The sequence below is a fragment of the Phasianus colchicus genome, chromosome 3 (genome assembly GCF_987193195.1).
Source record: "Phasianus colchicus chromosome 3, bPhaCol1.hap1.1, whole genome shotgun sequence".
Classification (NCBI taxonomy): Eukaryota; Metazoa; Chordata; class Aves; order Galliformes; family Phasianidae; genus Phasianus; species Phasianus colchicus.
In genome coordinates this window covers 32730198-32749190 of record NC_143438.1, presented here as the reverse complement: position 1 = coordinate 32749190, position 18993 = coordinate 32730198, and the positions used below count along the sequence as shown (strand labels likewise).

The 18993-nt window shown below is 36.8% G+C and overlaps 1 long non-coding RNA gene across 2 annotated transcripts in view; it reads right to left on the bottom strand.

Moving 5' to 3' along the window:
* Positions 1-891: 891 nt before the first annotated feature.
* LOC116226537 (uncharacterized) overlaps positions 892-18993 on the bottom strand; it is a 33513-nt gene continuing 15411 nt past the window's right edge. Inside the window, exons 2-3 of one of the 2 annotated variants that reach the window (XR_004166347.2) lie at positions 13354-13441; positions 892-1021 (exon numbers count right to left, since the gene is read on the bottom strand). This is a non-coding gene — a long non-coding RNA (uncharacterized LOC116226537). Of the gene's footprint in view, positions 1022-11795; positions 12219-13353; positions 13442-18993 lie in introns of those variants that run through there. The other variant, XR_004166348.2, reaches the window with a different exon arrangement.

Here is an 18993-nt window from a genome sequence, read left to right as displayed (position 1 = left end):
CCCTCACAGTGAGTGAGTTAAGACAAATTAGCATCTTTTGGTCATGGTTTCCTAGATATAATAATATGGTATTTCAGGGCCATAAGTTGTTTGCCTTGCTTCCTCCCCTTTATTTTACTATTTTAAAAAATGATAATAATTTATTTTTCCATCTTCCCTTGTTCATCTCTGCCCAAAAAATTGAATCACTTTCAATTGATGCAATTAAAGAAGGTAAGTCCCTTGTGTAGGCACTGTTGTTTCAATTTCAGTGGACATCATTAAGTCAATATAAGAGACTGTTCTGAAAAAATAAAACCATCAAAAATGAGCACTGCTCTAGTTTTTTTTCAATTATCACATTTTTCCAAAGATTAGGTAAAATAATTGTTTCTGTTTTCTCATTTTTTTTTTCCTCCAGATATCTATCATAATACTTAGATTCTTTCTATTTAATACCGTAACAAGAATTATTCTGGTGTAGAAAAGCTGGAAATAAAAATAAAAAAATTGCCATCGCTTTTTCATATACTTTTTCTTCCATTGTTCCCCTTCAGATGAAAGAAAGTAGCTGTATAATACCTGAAGCCAGTGACAAAAGGAGTTGAAAGTGAGGAAAAAGGTATAAATGCAGAAAATGTAGGAACCCAAAAACTTAGAATAATTTTGTATCAGGAAGTTATGAATTCAACAATTTATTTCTTTGACATAATAAGCTTGAATTTCAGAATTTTGATTAAATATCTCAGTTGTTTTTTGTTTGTTTGTTTTTTAATATATATATAAAAGACTGAAAGGAGAAGTGTGGAATATTCAAATAAATATTTTTTTTTCCAGACACCTCTTCCTCATTTCCTTTCATTATGATTTATTACTAATATTGAAAGAATTTCAACAGAAAATTAGGTTTTTTATGTCTCCTCATGCTGTTCTCTGACATTCATGTTCCTCCCAGTATCTTCCAGGATATATTCAGGTATGAGCTTCAGCTATGATGATGTCATTATTCTTAGGGATTTATTATTTGTCCATTAGGGAAAACCTGTAATGAACAGGGAAAAAATGGACTGGTCAGTGAAAAATGCTGTCAAAATGAGGTCAAAAGGGTTTTCCCTACAATGAAATTTACCATCAAAATGAGCAAGATCCTGCAAAATTGATGAAAGCAAATAGAAAAATACTTATTTCTTTGGCCATTTAAAGGAAAAGTAAAATAAGATCACGATAGAGTTGATGATACATAGATTAAGTGCAACCTAAATATATCTCTAAAATTAAATGAATACTACCATCCTTGCTGAAAATGGAGATTAAATACTCACCCAAAATGCTAGAACAAGATAGCTACTGGGAATTGGCACAGCTCAGTGGAAACATAACTGAGCAGCTCCAGCAATGCGCATCAGAATCAGTGCTTTTCTGAATCAGATTTGGCCAGACAATCTGATCTGAATCAGATAATGAAGATCACAATATGGACTTTGGGAATTAGCAATTTAAGCAGATGTTTAAATAACTATACAACCTAGAGGCTTTAGGTAAGCACTTGGACTTGGTAACATAGGAAGGATTCTCTAGTCTCAGATGTCTGAATTCTCTTAAGAAATGTTAACTTTTCTCATCAGCAGCAACAGTGAGGAATATCTCACCAAATTATTTCTTATTCAATATATATCATTTCTAGCAGACCACCCTGCAGTTTTTTTTCAGGATTCTACCACGAGCATCAGATTTGAAATATAGGAAGACCAAAAGGGCAATTACAAATTTAACTTTATGTTTTCTTCCATGTTTCTGCCCTCATCAATTCATCTATTGGGCTCCTAGCCAGACTTTTTCTCACTGTTTGTTTGGAGTTCTTCAAGACACTAAATTCCTTCTTGCAACATGTTTTGGGCTATTCCATGCCAGTGCAATACAAACACTGAAATAATAACAGATCTTCAGTTTTACATTCCCTAGTACCAGATTTCACTTCTTTGAACTGCTATTAGTCACTTTTTTTACTTCTACTTTTCAGTTTAAAAGTTTTGAAATTATTGTTTATTTGTAAGTATTGAAAGCAGGCAAGGTGAACTTTGATCAATGACTTTTAAAAAGTTGTTTCTGTAACTCATCACAATCCATTATCAATTCCAATACCATCAGCACTAAGATTGGTTTCAAATTTCCATTGATTTTAAGGAAAACATAGTGACATGTTGCAGATGTGATTCTCTGTCATAGTACTTCATCTCACTGACATTACTCCAAGAATTTCATTGAGCCATTGCAGATCTACAGTATCATGGAATCATAAAATGGTCTGAGTTGAAAAGGACCACAGTGATCATCTAGTTTCAAACCCCCTGCTACGTGCAGGGTCACCAACCACTAGACCAGGCTACACAGAGCCACATACAGCCTGGCCTTGAATGCCTCCAGCAATGGGGCATCCACCACCTCTTTGGGCAACCTGTTCCAGTGTGTCACCACCCTGAGTGAAAAACTTCCTCCTAATATCTGACCTAAACCTCCCCTGTCTCATTTTAAAACCATTCCCCCTTGTCCTATCACTGTCCACCCTCATAAACAGCTGTTGTCCCTCCTATTTATATGCTCCCTTCAAGTATTGGAAGGCTGCAATGAGGTCTCCCCAGAGTCTTCTTGTCTCTAAGCTAAGGAAGCCCAGTTCCCTCAGCCTTTCTTCATAGGAGAGGTGCTCCAGCCCTCTGATCATCTTAGTGGTCCTCCTCTGGACTCATTCCAAGAGCTCTGTATCTTTTTTGTACTTTGGGCTCCAGGCCTGGACGCAGTACTTCAGATAGTGCCTCACAAGAGACAAGGAGAGAGGGTCAATCACCTCTTTCTCCCTGCTGGCCAGTCCTCTTTTAATTCAGCCCAGGGTATAGCTGACCTTCTGGGTCTCAAGTGCGCACTGCTGGCTCATGTCCAGCTTCTCGTCTACCAGGACCCTCAAGTCTTTCTGTACAGGGCTGCTCTCAAGGCATTCTTTGCCCAGTCTGTATACATACCAGGGATTACCCCAGCCCAAGTGCAACACCTTGCACTTGGTCTTGTTGAACCTCATTAGGTTTACATGGGCCCACTTGTAATAGAAAAAAGAAAAACAGAACACTGTGTTAAACTGTCCACTCCTAGATGAGGAGCATCCTTTGTTATAGATTTATCTGTAATGGAGATAAAATAAATTGGGCAGTTCTATCTGACAGTGAAGAAAAAAAAAAGCTATTCATAAGGATAACTTTTTTTCAACCCTGTTGTTTACAATTAGCACATTCAATAAGCCATTATATATAGCTGAATGTTATATACACAGTTAGAGTAAATAGTATCTACTTTCAAAATTTTACAGCTACTTGTCCTTTGGCCTTATACCCCATAATATGCCTGAGGCAAGAATATATTGCAGTATAAGTACATGCCTTAGAGTATGCTATTCTTCAGTAAAATGTGTGTTGTAATGAGATAACACTGTGCCTCTAGTAGTTTACCATATCCTGAAGGTCTACAGTTATCTCATTACAAAGTTCAGTCATGTCTTATTGACTAATTCAGTTATTTTTTTATTTACAAATTTTCAGTATGACTCAACTGCCCATAGAAGAAAAAAAAAACACAGAAGAGATATTCAGTGCCAGTGGGTTGGTGTCAAAAGGCTGACTATAAATTTCAATGCTAGTGTCAACCTTTCCACCATTTTTCATGGGAATAGAATATATGCCAATATATTTGTAAGCATTATTTTTGTCTTTCAAGACCTTAAATCCTGTCTAATCTACATGTATTAAGAACTGCAATATTTTACAAATTAAATATGTCCACAACTCAGAAATTTGTCAGAAGAAAAATAATAGTAATTAAAATTAACCCATAATTCAGGAATCTTCTGCTTTTGCCATCTACACTTTTGTATATACATATGTATATATATATATATATATAAATATAAATTTTTCTCCAAAACAACAGGGATGATTATATTCTGAAGAGTAAGTTCCTTAATGACATTTCCTATTATTTCTCCATTTATTTTTTGTTTACTGCCCCTGACAACTGTGGCCATAAGGAAACCACTGGTCTTCATGACTAGTCAAGAATATTTTGGACTAATAATAATAACAGTAAAAAGATCAAATTAGAGACTGAGTGCCAAAAATATAATTTGGAAGACTTGCATCAGAATCGGTGTTTGGGCAGCACCTTTCTCCTCCCATTTTGGAAGTCATAATGAGGTGTCAAAATTCAATGTATCTACCTGTTCACGTTCTTTGATCTAGCATTCACCAAATGACAGAGTAATTTTCAGTAGTTCGTTCTTCTGCTACATGGGATTTCTCAGGTCTCTCATTCAAGTACTGGGCATGAATGGAGCTTATCATCCAAAAGTCAGACAAAACAAGTGCACTCTGATCATCTGAACAGTGTGGTACCCCAGATCACAGATGAATATCAAGTTGAGTTTTCCATCACACTAATACTAAGGCATAAGAAAGCCAAAATATCCAAGTATTAAGTAGATCACACTGAAAATAATGCCTCCTATTTATTTCCATGGAAAATACAACAGATACAAAGAGCACAATAACATTATTTGATAGAGCAGACTCTCAGCTAAAAAACACTATTTTTCAACACAGTCACCATGGTTAGCTTTGCATTTTCACCAGCGATGAACAAGAGCCTTCACATTGTGCTTGCAAAAATCTGCATCAGCAGAGGTGATTTACAATTTCTCAGCTGCTAGGACCATGTCAGTGCTAAGAAAACATTGCCCAAACAATCCAACATTAATTTCTGAACCAATGGAAGTGAGAAGATTTCAAATCCAGACTATGTGGTGGATTTGGTAGGACAGTTAAGCCAAGATTGGCAATGTGCTCCATGTTCTTCAAACTAGTATGGGGCCTAGAGTTATCATGTTGCAAGAGAAAGGTTGTCTTCCTTTCTGGCCTGAATCTGGTAGTTTGAGCCTTCAGCTTAGTCGTCATTGCACTGTAGAAGTCAGAGTCTGTTTGTCTGGGTTCCAGGAAATCCGGAAGGATCACCCTTTTCCTATCTCAAAAGACAGTACACATCACCTTGCCTGCTGAAGGCTTCATCTTGAACTTTTTCTTTCATGGGGAACTCACGTCACCACTCCATGAACTAACATTTTACTCCAGCTCATAGTGGTGACTCCAGATCTCATCACCAGTAATGATGCATTCCAGGAAACTGTCATCTTCAGCCTTGTATTGCTTTTTTTTTTTAGGTCCTGACAAACTTGCAAACTGTGTTCTTTCTGTGTGATCATTCATGGGATCTACTGTGATATTCCAACATTGCCATCAATTTTTCCAATGCATCAAAGCTGATATTCAGTTCTGTACGCATTCCCCTGGTCACAATCTGACAATTTGCACAGATGAACTGATCAAGACACATCATCTCGTGGTGTGACAGTTGCACAGGTATCCAGAACATGCCTTGTATTCCACGTCACTGTTGCCACTGCTGAAACACAGCAGCCACTGTGCTCACATCCACAGTTTGATTTCCATAAATGTTCAGCAAACATCAGTGAATGCCAATGAAGCCATTTTTTCTGCAAGGAGGAATTCAATGGCACACCTTTATTTCATATGCACTTCCATGTCCATCATTTTGTCAGACTGCCCCTCTGTTGCCATCTGTTGCACAGCAACAAAATATAGCAGAATACTCGTGGGAAGGTGCTATGTCTACTGCCATACCACCAACATCTGCCTCTGACATAATGGGGCAACACAGTAAAAAAAGAAAGCACCGCTTTTGGAGCAGCCCTAATATTTTTACCCCATTTACAAAATCACCAATTTCAACTAAACAGAACAAAATTACAGTGTTGGATAAAATCTAGTATTTTTGGATGAATAATACTCAGTAATGATTTTATTATTTTATTATAGTAGTTACCTAGATGGAAAGGACATGAAAACTTACTGCTTCTAGTTCTCAGATAAACACTTAATTCAGCAGCCTACAATGCTGTGGTCCCCCTGTAGGCATAACAGTGCTGAAATCTATTGTGCAGAGCAGCTTCAACAAGAGACCAGGGAGCACTGATGTTGAAATATCCTACACCTCACCTGTGAAAGTGCTTTCCTAATACATGTACTTCACACCTGTTTTCCTTTTTTTGTCCAAATTTCTGTGTAGAAATGGTATATGAATCCAACTTTGAAGTATCCTGAACACACAGTTTGCAAAGAAAGAAGTTTTTTGCTGCCTCTGTCTTGGAAAAAGAACTCTCACTAAAAATATTCACCAACCATTTTACTTCACAATTGTTTCTGTCTGTTAAAGGTATTTCTGTGGGGAATCAAATATTTGTGGTGCAAAAATTAATAAAGAACAATAAAATAATAAACCTAACACAATGTACTCACTCCCACAGCTACACTGAATGAGCCAGTCGTCTAGTGACAGTAGCTTTGCTTGTTAAAGACTGAGTAGTCCTCTACCAATCCCTTGCTAAGGGCAATCTTCTCATTCTTATGCTAAGGTTTTGCTTCTTGAGAAAATAATTCTGTATCATGCTAATCTGCTTCATTTTGTGGGAAACTTATACTGAAAAGGGAAGTAACACAGCATGCCAAGTGGATGGCTTGGAAGAAGGGGGCTTATAACTCTGCATTTCTGTGAGGCCAAGACAGAGGCCAGCTGAATTTGAGGAATTTCATGATGCTTTTTCCCAATCCTTGGTATGTAAAGTGAGCATCAGCTCCAGCAAAAATCAGCTGACAGGTCTGGGGGGTGGGGGGCAGTTGGGTGGGGGAAGGAAGAAATGCTCATCTGTTCTACCACCCTTTTTCCTTCAGAAGCAGGGTCCCTGTTTTCACTACACTGCATACACTCAGCTTCCCTTGGGGTCAACCAATGCCTGAAGAGAAAGCATCTCCCCAGAGAGGTTCCACATGGCACTGCTCCCGATGAGGCCCCAGATGCTGCCTAGCTAGGAGGGAGCAGTCCTACCCTACCCCAGGCATCAAAATGCTTCACTACAGCTGAGAAAATAACACTAGACAAATAACACAGATATGGTACGACTGTCCTACTTGCGCTGCAACAATTCAATCAAATTGTTAGTGGAATTACAATGGTGTAAAGCCTGCAGAAGTAAAGTAAGAATAAGACCCTTTTCTCTCCTCTACAGACTGATCATATGAGCATCTGAGCATTTCCCACTAAATGCTTACTGCCCTCTCCTCACATCTATTCAATTTCAGTGAAAATTCAGCTAGCAGAGTTAATCGCTTACAACCTATGATTCTGATGCAATATGTTGCTCTCATTCAGGAAATCTGAACTGAGTATACAAACTCCCAGGTCCCTTTGACAGTCAATAACTTGCTATTTTAGTGCAATGAGCACATTAGCCCTGAACAGCTTGAGACTGCATTCTCCACTGATCAGATAAACAATTTGTGAGATATTTTATTACAAATTGATGCACCAACTTAGTCATCTTTTCATCAATGATGTGCTTAAATTGGATGTGAAATGCCAAGAAAGTTCCCTCCCCAGGGTGCCATCAGTGAGAAATGTAAAGCAGAGGCTTTCAGTTAATGTGGTTCATGTAGTGGAGTTTTATCTTTCAGTCAAATCAAATTTAAGTCAGCTGGTAATACATGTTTGACCTCCCATTATCTAAAGCTATAAATTGCATTGTAGTGGTTTGTTAATCTGGCCTTAAATCATCCAGAAATATCTATACCTCTTTTATGAACTGTGGGACTTCTTCATTTTCTTATGAGTCCAGAGTACAGCTGACTGCATCTCTAGCTTCTTGTCCCCACTCAAAAACTTTTATTTGTCAGATATAAAATGCAGTATTGTTTCTAAATTTAATTAAGTATAGAAAAACACAATTTTATCTTCTTTACTCCAGAGGATAGCAAAGATATTCTCAAGAATTCCCCTTAAGATCTCTAACTCACAAGAGAAGAATTGGAAAATGAACTACATAGCCTTTGAGATCTTTTATTTAAAAATAAAAATATAATCCCATGCCAGCACATTTACTCAGACAAATGTAATTAAGAGAACAGAGGTCCTATTTACTGTCACAGCCACCTCATGTTGCACTTCCAAATAGTTTGGCCACAAAATTTTGGCATGCTATGAACTATCATTAAATGTATATGATGATATATGGCATAAGTAATTTTTTTTCAGCTTTCCTCACCACCACTTCTGGAAAAGAAAGGAAGACAGCCCAAAAAAGGGAAAGAAAATTTCTTAGTACTTTCATAAAAAAAAGTTCTAGAGCCACAAAGCATGAGACTATGAGAAATATCTCAAAGCAAAAAAACATTATTTGCAATCCTCAGCACTTTTAAATTTTTTTCTGTGATAATGACATTTGATACCTTTTAAAAACCTTTTACAAGTACTTTTGCTTGTAGCCTACAGCACACAAGTTCCAGGCAGAGGACCCAGAAAAGATATGATCTGGTGCATTAGTCATTCATAATGAGCCAAAGGAAAGATTCACCACAATGTTAAGGGACTAAGGGTTCAGCTTCATCCAAAGGCTGAAACAGGACACAAACTGCTCATGTTTTAAAAGTTATGAGATGTGAATTTCTGTGAATATCATTTCTGACTTCAGTTAACATATTGCCAAGCCGTATTTCAGTCTCACATTCCACTTTCATGCACCCATAAATACCAATATGACACTATTTTTTGTTGTACAGATTCCCTACCAAAGCACCAGAAAGGTGTGGTCTTGGAGAGCTATCCATAACACCAGCATTTACTTAAATATTAAAAGCACATTCCTGATAAGTATATAAATAGAATGACTACTTCTTTAATTTTGGCTACTCACGTAAACCTGTTTTAAAGTATAAGCTTTCTATTTGGTATTCACAAAAGAAAAAGGAAAGAAGGAAATTCAGCTGATACATATACCAAAAAAAGATCCAGTCCCACTAAATGCAGGAGAAAACAAACAAACAAACAAACAAACAAAAAAACACATGAACTGAAGCCACTATCATGATTTTGTTTTCACGAATAAGAAAAATAAGAATTTTTCATCCCCAAAAATGGCATCTTCTCCTCCTGTTTGAATATATTATGTTTGTGTGTATGGAAAAGCATTCTTGTTTTTCTTGTAAAATGAACTGTGGTTTACATTTCAAAACATCTTGCAAATTTATTATGGGTCAGTATTCAAAGATTACATAAAGCATTAGAATGGTTACAAAGCTATTTCATCTAGGATATTCTCAAAAATCAGAACAGCTGACTTATGGAAATCTTGCAGGGTTTTTTCCCCATTATTAGCTTTTGTATTTATTATAATCGAAAGCGATCTTATTTTTACCTAGATACTTTGTTTTTGCTATGTACTTTCAAATTTCACAGGACTGTCCTTCAACTAAACTGTTCAAAATCTCTATACACTCAAGACCACAATCACCAGAGCTATTTGAAAAATTATATTACAGGCAAGAACAGACAAGAATTCATTATTTTGTAGGTTATGAAAGAGTCAGACACTTATTGTCATTCTTGTAGGAGAGGGAGTTTGTGATAATAAAAGGCAAATAATACCCACCGATATCAATTATGCTGTCAAAACCTGGGGTAGGATGGTTGGGTTTTTTTTCATAAAAATGTGAAAATTGACATCCACAAATTTTTACTGCTTTGCAGTTGTCACTTACATTTACACATTTACAGATTCAGTCTGATTTGGACATTTTTTATTTGGTCCCAAATCAAATTAGAAATACTGTTATTTACTCGTGAACAAAATAAAGCATGAGCATTTAAAACTTCAAAGATTGAGTGCTCACATGATCTTAATAACAATTTGAATCCTACACAAAGACAGGACAGGAAGTATAAGGTTGAGGAGAATCTTTCTAAATAATTAAACTGGTACCAGTGATCAAATTTACAAATGAAAGAATGGAAAAAAAAAAAAAAAGAAAAAAAAAAAACCCTGCACTTTCAACAACTTTATTCTAAGTCTATTCTGAATGTTTTCAGTTTATCAAAATAATTTATTAGCTAACTGAAAACACTACCTTCTTTTGAACAACAATAACAGTAAATCCTAATTATGAAGACTTTACGTTCCTACTCAAAGATTATAAATGATAAATCAAGTTAATATTTTCAAGTTTTTTTTCATTTCAAGAAGTGTTCAGATATTTTTCCTCTCAAAGTTTGACTGTTTTTATTTTCTCAGATTATTTTCTTCTTGCATTCCAGTTTCAAACTTGTCAAGGCTTTTCAGTGTTTTGACTCTGTGATACAGAGAATAATGTGTAGCTGGAAGCACAACTACGCCAAAGTCAGTCTACAGTTTAAGATAAATAACGACTTTGAATAATACAGCATAGCATGTGATAAGACTGCCACACATTACCTACTACAACTAGTAGCCATTGCTTTGGGACTCATAGTGATACAGTTCATTCCAGCCACACATCCCTTTGCTCAGAAGCGACCTGTGGTTTGGTTTGCTGTTAGTTCACAAAACCCAGTCCAGACAGCACACCTTGACCTATTAGCCTGACTTGCTCTCCTCCCTTTTTGTAAGGCAGATTAGTTTCTTAGCCTCTCACTAAGGCAAGGGAACTGCAATTTTCCCTTAATAAACTCGCTCAGTTGCAGACATCAGACCCTTGCTCAATATTACTGTGTTTTAAACTCTCCTAATATTATTGTGACCTAAACAGTTCAGCTACTGCACTAACATGTGACCAAATCCAATGGGAAAATCTTTTAAACAGAAATATCAAATGACAACTAGAAACTGTGAGAAAACATTTTACTACCATTCTGGACCTGGTCCTTGGTAACCCGGATCTAAGTATCTCATGGGACCGGACCAGATGACCTCCAGATGTCTCTTCCAAACTCAAGTATTGTTTGATTCTGTGAAAAACGTTACCTGAAGTAACCAAAAGATGCATTTACTGGATAAAAATATAGCAGCATAGTACCTATGAAAGCACTGCTGACAATTAAAGAAATAAAAAGCTGTCAGTAAATACAAATCAGAGTGTAGGAACTGTTGAAAACTGATAAGAGAAGGGAAGCAAAACAGCTCTATCACTGTGCCAGAGCAGTGGACCTATTAAATGGATATTTTTCCAAAACTAAGACTCTCACAATATTGCAAGCCTCTAGAAAATTATAGCTCAGTATCTGGAGAAAGGATGGATGAAAACACTGTATGATGGTGAATAAATACTCTGCACACCAGCATACATGAGCAATATGTTAAAAAAGAGCTGCTAAAACTACACATCTCATTTCAACAAGTCTGTAAATAATTGATTTCAGATGTGTAAAAGAGCTGATTAAGGATCTATCTAGATCATTGTGTGCATTGAGTTGCATTCATGTTCCAAAGAATAGAGGAAAATCAAATACTAAGTTCTGATGGTATCTTAACAGAGTTCACAGAGAGTAGAAAAAGTAAATCTACCCATGGCTGGATTCTTAAGAAAAGAGTTTTTTTGTGATAATAAAATTTATGTTGATGAGTATAAATCTTTTGAAAGTAAAATATGTTAATGATTTAACATCTCTCTTTACAAAAATGCATCAATTAATAAAGGTAATAAGGTCAAGGAAATATACATATGCAAGAGAATGTACTTTGACACTAATGTGATTATTTCTGGATTGCTAGGAACTAGCTGTATGTCCAATTGAATAAACTGGTTGTTCTGAGAAGTACCACCAAAATATAGGAATTCCAGAAACACACATCTGGTGAATAAATAAATCCAGCCTCACTGTAGTTCCACAGCAATGTTTAGTTTTGCTTTGAAGTTATGTATGAAACCCTAAGCTCCAGAGGGGCTTGTTCTTTCACCTCAAGATCTAATCCTATTCCAACTTCAAACTGTCTGCAAACCTACTGCCTTCTAAAAACAGCAGAAGATGAGGGAGTTGGTTTTTCTCTGTGTCGAATGGAAGAAAACAGGAAAAAAAGATAAAGCCATGAAGTTCTCCTTTCTTTCTCTTGTCCCATCACTGCTCCAAGTGAGGGGAAAAAAAACAAAGCAAAACATGACTACAGGACTTTTTCCATCCAGAGCTGAAGGAAGCTTGAGTCTTCTGACGTTCTTAAGAAAAACTGAATTAGAGCAGCAGCATCAGGGAATAACACTGCTCCTCCATCTCTACTTTCTCCCTCTATTGCAACTTTTATTGTCCCACTGCCAAACCTTTCTGAGTCCCTGCAGGAAAGACAAGAGTAGTGCAAGGTCAGGGCATGGTTTCCAACACAATATTTCTCACATTTTTAACTTGAATCCTTTCCTTTGATTAGTCTAGCCAGAGGCAGGCCTCCAAACCACACTGTCTACTAACTGCTGAAACAGCCTCCTCCTTCATTTCTCTAACTATACCATCACATTTATTCATATTTTCCGCTATTTGAGTTAACAAATTATTTTGTCTTTCTCATTAGATTTCATTCTACTATCCTGCTCTAGCTATTAGATAGTAGATTTCACTTCACTGTCAAATTCCATCTTTGGTCTTTCAAACCCTGCAGCCACACGCATACACATGCACATTTCTCTATCAAGCACTTGTCATTTCCTCATTGCTGCTTCTCACCAGTAATAAAACCTTCACAAAATCCTCCTTTGCAGTTTTCCTTCAAATATATTTCTCTCGTGATGTCTACAGATAATGGCAGTTCCCAGTGGCAAAAGGAGGAGTAATCTGAAATTGCTGAGGTGGTTTGCAGGGAAAGAAAGTCAACAAGCAGAAGTCATAACATGAGAATGTTCTTCTCCAAGAATAACGCGGTTCAAATACACTGTAGCCACATAAGACACAGGTTTAATAAACTTAGTCAACTTATTTTCCTTTAGTGCCCCTGTGTAAAATTGGCTTCTGTTTGCATTACTGAGTTGAAACTTGTCAACAGACTCAGCACACTTACTGCAACCTTTAGTTGCATCTATTCTGAAATACTGTCTCTGAACTTTACTTTTCTTACATGTTCACAGTGTTTAGGACAATATCAAGCTGATCTTCTACTGCGATTCTTAAATACAATCTTGATATAATTGGTTAAGAGAAACAGTAGTAATGAAGCTGCAACAAGCTCACATTTATGCTCGGTTTAAATCCTATGATGATTATTGACCGTGTGATTCTTCCAGTATACACTACATTGCAGATGAATTAAGTCCATGGAGATTTACTCTCTGTCACTGAGATACCCTACAAGTACAGTTTAAATGTAAATCTAAATTTGGTTCATTGGTTCTAGTTTGTTTTTATTTCAAACATAATAGAGCATAAATCTGATCATACAACTCAGATAATATCATTGTTCACTTTATAGCCATGGCTCACCGTCACACTGGACAAGATCACGTAGGGGATAAGGTCACAGAAACTCTCTGTGTGTCTTCTACCCTCTGATGTTATCAGGTACTCAACCCTAAAGCAAGAGAAACACACTGATAAAAATAGGAGAAAGGGAACTGTGATAATAAATCAACTCAACTGCAGAGAAAGTGCCAGGGAAAACAATATTGATTTTTTTTTTTTTTTACAAGTCAGTGGACAGATATGTCAGACAAAAGAATAGAGATGTCAAAACCCACAGAATCAAACAACACTAATATTAAGAGAAAAACAACTTTACTACCTACAAAATGCTGGAATGTGTACATAGTGATGTTTATCAGAAAGAGGAATGGTATTTTATCATACTCAGAATATTTAAAAGGAATATACACTCTATATTTAACAGCCACTGTTTGCCCCTCACTCTGTTTTTACAGTAAAACCTCTTAGTAGGGTCAGACAGAAGCACAGTCAGAGTCCACTGCAAAAGTCCACTGCACACTCTAGCCCAGTGAACAAAAGATGCTTCACTCCTCACCTAAGGGAGGTGACTCAATGGTCATCATCAGTGACCATGTAGTTACCTCCCCAGGTGGTAGCAAAGTATCTTGTTTCTCTTTAGCAGCTTAGAGCTTTCTTTCCAAAATGGCCATGCTATGCTCCAGTTCAGGGATTGGTCAGCAAAAGTCAAGCAGACAAGACCACACTAAAGAGAAAAGACATTTAAATTCTATTAAACTAAGGAAATGAAGTGTTAAAATCATATAGCCAATTATTTTAAAAATGCTAGATGACATCATAAAGTTTAATATGCTCACTGAGGATCATAAGAAAACAATAGTTGTACAAAATGTCAGATATAAGAATAGAAATATCCAGTAGTTCAGAAAAATGCTTTGTCTGCTCTCTAGCACTTACCTTTAATAAATTAAGATAAACTAAGGTCAGGAAGAACATTACTTCATTTATTGTGTTCTATGTAACAGAAACCTTTAGATTTCATTCAGTTCCCTTTACTTGTAGTTCCAAAACCTGTTTGCTAAATCAATCATTTTGGAAAGACATCAGTATTGATTTGAAGACCTCATAAGGTGTAGAAATCATCTATTCCACTGCTAATCTATGTAAATCTTTCTGTACCCTCACTGTTAAAAATTAGGCTTAATTTCTTATTCAAATTCATATGCCTTTAACTTTCTGTCATTAATCTTTTCTCTCTTAAATTACAGAGCACATAATTTTTTCATCTTGAAGGTATTTTGGCATTATAATTGTGTCACATTTGAGTCTTTTTAGAAAAATTAGTAGATTGAGTTCCTTAGAACTCCCATCATAACTCACTTTCCTCAGCACACAAGCTATTTTTGTGGCTTCTTACTTCAACGCTTCCAATTCTTTCTAACTTCACAACTGCTGGTATTGTTTCTTATGTGACCTAAGGTGCGCCTGAGACTGTCTGGAGATAGGATGATGTCACCTCTCCAGTTCATGAGACTTAACTCATTTTGTCTTACAGCCAGTATGGCACAAGATATACCAATTGTTAGAAGTCGCAGTACATGTGCCAAATCAAGACACTTGAAAAATATTATCCTTCAACTGCTGTCATACTTCGATATGCAATTTTCATTTTCTTTCTGTTACCTAACAGTTCTCCTACAAGCTTTGAGTGAAGTGAAGCAACTCCCTGTAGAGTTTTGCTTTTTTTTTCATAGGGTGGTGAATTGTTGGTCCTAACACTGAATCAGAACTTTTTTGTGCTGTCCCTACAGAGCAGAGCTCAGCGCTGCCTTTCCACTCCCTGTGAGGAGCTGCAGCCACTATGAGGCCACCCCTCAGCTCCTCTGCTCTGCACTGAACAAACGAAGGGACCTCAGCTGCTCCTCATGCTCACCAGTCCTTTCCCTGCTTTCTTTTTTTTTTTTTTTTTTTTTGCCATCCTTTGGGCATACTAATATTTATTATATTCTTATACCACGGGGTCTAAAACTGCACAGTGCACTAGAGTGGTAGTGCTGAGTATAGCAGGACAATCGCTACTTTCAACTAGTTAGCTATTCTCTGCTTAGTGTACTCCAGGATATGACTGACCCTTCCAGCCACTAGTTCACACTGACTGCTCACACTGAGCTTATCATCAGCCAAAATCCCCAGATCCCCCTCTGCAGGGCTGCGCACAAGTCACTTGTCCCCCATCCTAGCACTACACAGTTCCAGGTGCAGAATCCAGCAGCAGTTCTTGTTAAATTTCATAGAGTTGGTAGTTGCCCAACAGCCTAACCTATAGAAATCTCTCTGTAAAGCCTTTCTGCTCTCAAGGTAGAGGTGTCATCTTCTCTCTTAGTATTGTCTGCAAACTCATGTGTGCACTGGTTTGTTTTGCTCATGAGACCTGACAAATACAAAATAAAATGTTTCTGTGTATGTATGAGCTGTACAATACACGGAATTTTGAATTTAAACCCATCAGTGCAAGCCTAGGGAGTCTTGGACAAATATCACCAAGAGCTCTAACATTGTATTAATTTTACTTATCTATCTGCTTTTATGAAAACAACCAGGTTTAAAGACATTCCCTTGGAACTATACCCCTTAGACCCAAATAAAAGTCCTACTTACTATGTTAGCAAGAGATTGTCTTCCCTATTACTCTTTCCTTAGAAATCTCTTTTCCACCCTGCCATCGGATGATGAAAGTGAGTTCTTTCTTCTACTTTCCCATAAAACATTAGTAGAATTTTTTCTTTAACAACAACAAAACAAATCCCTGATGGTTATTTAAGAAAAAGAAAAGCCTCAACTGGGTAGGCCAGCTGCAAGTCTTTTATCTGACAAGTTCATAACGCTTGTGTTGTTAGAAACAAGTTCAAATTAAATACATATTCAAACTGCTTGAAAAAAAAATCACAGTATACTTAATTATTTCAATGCTTTATTTTCCATATTAAATATGTGATTAACAACATGAGTGGCCATACAGAATACCTTGCTAGGGACTGAATTTTTATTTTTCTCCTGAACCAGGCTACTCTGTATTCCCTGAACTCAGATTCAGACAGGAATACTGAATGCTTCTTCCTTTACATCCCACTCCTTCCTTTTGAGTCTCTGACCTTGCCCACTTTTCCCCATTGGCTGATATGACATCAATATTCAACACTGCATGGCAGAGGACCAAAATATATATCACAAATTTCTTTTGCTCAGTCCATGCAGCTATTTGTTTGTTTAAAGCTAAATTATTCTTATGAAAATGTGATTCAAATACAGCATGCCTGTTGGCATTTTTTTTTCACATCAGCACATCTTACAAGCCTAACAAGGCTCATCCATCATTCTCACTAACCACAGACTGAGGTGAAAAGTCAGGAGTCAGGGTTTGGAGAAAGCCAACTGTAAGGGGACAGAAGGCATACTGAGAGGGGAAAGACTGTATCTGTCAACTAATGGTAACACTGACTGACTGTTTTTTGATAATATATGACAATTATCCACATATTTAATATTTTCCTTTTGTTCTCCACAGTTGTATGATAAAATAGTAACTACTGAAAGTCTCTGAAAGACTTTTAGGACTTCTGCCATGTGTACAGTGTGTAGCATCTGCTTTTTCTTTGGATCCTGTAGTGAGGGAGGCTCACAATTTTAAATTCCAGGTTCAGTCATTTTGCACTACTGAGATGTCTTTCTCCTCTAGAGAATTCAGAATATGGGTGAAAGAAAGGCAGATGGACTTGACACTGTTAGATGTTCCTTACAACACCATCCTGTAGAGAACTTATAACAAAAACCATCACCACATTAGAGAAAGCTTTAAACAGTAAGTCTCCCTAATCAGAGTTTCTCTTTCATTCCCACCTATCCAAGCAAAAAATATTGGCCACAGTATTTCCAATTTCCATGATGTTATTCTAAATCTCTTACCTTAAGGTATGGCTCCCTAGACAATACATTCCAGTTTTTCAAGTTGAGCTTCAGATTTAAAAAAAAAAAAAAAAAAAAAAAAAGCTGTTTGTATAGGATTACTATAGAAAGCAGAAGATGTCTCAGTAGGGCTGCTAAACAAAAGCAGGTCCTTTTACCTGAAATGCAGTGTTTTGAAAGCACAACACAGTAATATGAAAACAATCTCTGAAGTGAGATCATATTTCTCCCTCAATGCAAAGTGGAAGTTAAAGGGACACTAGTCTCAGATGGTATTTTTAAGGCAAACCTACCCAATAAAATACACATAGCATAGCCTGGATTCAAAGACAGCAGTCTCCAATTCTTAAATCTGTGACCTAAAGTAAGGGCAGAAATACGGTCTGTGGCTGTCTTTTGGGGATGCAAAGATGAAGTCTAAAATTTAAAATGGAGAGAGAAAGCACTCCTTACAGGAAAGTAGCCAGGGAGTTTAATGTCTGAAGGGATCTTTCAATCATTCATTCTGACTTAACATAACAAGTACTATGGATTTTTCAACTATCCTATGCTGCACTGCAAATCTTCCACTTGGCCCAACAATCTTAGAAACATTTGCCCTAGATCATAAGATCCGTCGGGGTGCAGTTGAAGTATATTTCAGTGCTTGACCACTCTCCTTGTGTGGCATCATCTCCTAAAGATGTCACTCTTTATGCCTACCCAGATCTCTCCAAGAGCCAGTGTTTTTTCACCTTAAAAATGCTTACATGTAGCAATCAAGTTGCCATCACCTTTTGTTTTCCTTTCTTTCATATCATCAGCTGGAGTTTTCTAAGCCTGCCCTTGGAAAGACTTTACATCATTTTTGCAGCTCATTTACACCAACTGATTTACACCATGACCCTGCCTTTAAAGTATGACCATAACTAAACTGTGAGGACAGAACTCCATTCGGCTTTTCAACATCTGTCTCACTGACTTGGTTTAAAGAAGTAGAAATCACCCTTCTTCTCCTACTCATTGATTCTGTGTTCATGCCTAAGAATAACATTTTGACAGTGAATCAGTATTTATGAATGAAAAAATAGCTGTTTTTATTCTGCTGGGCCCCAGCATACAGCTAAAAATTGTCACTTACACTGTGAACATCAAAAATTTTACACTCCCTTTGTTATTATCCTCGTCCAAAATTAATTGGAGTTACAGAGCCCAGGAAGTATAAATGTTTAGAGCAAAAAGTGCCAGTATTTCTCTGAGTGTTTCACTCAGCGTTTTACATACTTGCCTTTATTTCCATGAGAAGATAAGTATCTAATCTTTCATAAAGTTACATCCTTTATTATTTTATTCTATTATTGTTTCAAGTGGGATTTATTATTGTAGCACCAGCAAGTGATTCATCTTAGATACACACACTGGGAAAAGAGCATACAAAAAACAAAGAGCAACTTAAGGATTTTAGCCTTTAATGGGACATTCTTCTTCTGTGCCCAATTCCAGAAGACTTAAACTAATCAACCAACACATTTAACTCCCAGAAGGCACCAAAAGAAAGGCCCATATGAAAAAGTACTTGACTGCTGAAGGAGCCACTTCGTATAACTATTAATCCCCAAGAAGGATGGCAGAGCTTACACTAAGAGTGAAATATGTGCAATTGAGAGCACTACCCATTTCATTATTGACTGCTGAATGACCCAACACTGCAACCTGCTGCAAGGAAGCAATGATTCTTTT